This window comes from Triticum aestivum, chromosome 4D (genome assembly GCF_018294505.1).
Source record: "Triticum aestivum cultivar Chinese Spring chromosome 4D, IWGSC CS RefSeq v2.1, whole genome shotgun sequence".
Lineage (NCBI taxonomy): Eukaryota > Viridiplantae > Streptophyta > Magnoliopsida > Poales > Poaceae > Triticum > Triticum aestivum.
In genome coordinates this window covers 364,545,470-364,546,083 of record NC_057805.1, presented here as the reverse complement: position 1 = coordinate 364,546,083, position 614 = coordinate 364,545,470, and the positions used below count along the sequence as shown (strand labels likewise).

At 55.5% G+C, this 614-nt stretch overlaps 1 protein-coding gene across 1 annotated transcript in view; it reads right to left on the bottom strand.

The window, feature by feature from the left end:
• LOC123097946 (uncharacterized) overlaps positions 1–614 on the bottom strand; it is a gene marked incomplete at its 5' end in the record, with an annotated part of 4,845 nt that extends 4,231 nt beyond the window's left edge. The window contains 2 exon segments of the mRNA XM_044519803.1: positions 129–220; positions 321–614.

The following is a 614-nucleotide window of genomic DNA, read 5'->3' as shown; positions in this document are numbered from 1 at the left end:
AGAAACCCAGTGTACTACTCCACTCTTCACTCTCTCTCGCACTAGTTCCATAGAATCGAATAAACACACATTACCCAGAAAGCAAAAGAAAACAAAACACACACAGCTGGAGTAATTGACAAACATACCAGGTAGAGGTAGGCCAGAGAAGTGACAGCAATCACTTGAAGAAGAGCCCCCAAATCATCAAGATCCGAGCTGGGGATCAACAGCAGCAGATCTGCAACGACAGAGAAGAACGCAGATCAGCAGAGCTCAACCCAAGCAACAAAGAGCCGCCGGCCGCCACTGCGCCCCGAGAGAAGCAGAAGGTGCCTCACCTCACCTGGCGAGAAAGGGAGCGACGACGAGTCGAGAGAGAGTGAAGCGCGGGGAGGGAGGGAGCGGAGGAGAGCCGCAGGTGGACACTGGGTAGATAGAGACCTGCAGCACGGCGGTAGTGGTGGTGGTGGTCGCAGTAGTACTACGCTGCTGCTGCTCTCTCCCGTCTCCTATACCCCGCCTGCCTATCTATATCTATCGGTTAGTAGTAGGTGGGTGGCGGGTGGTGCTGGCTGGGTTTCTACTTCTACGGTTCTACTCGCAGCAGCGCCCTGCGGCTCGGTCTGGCCGGT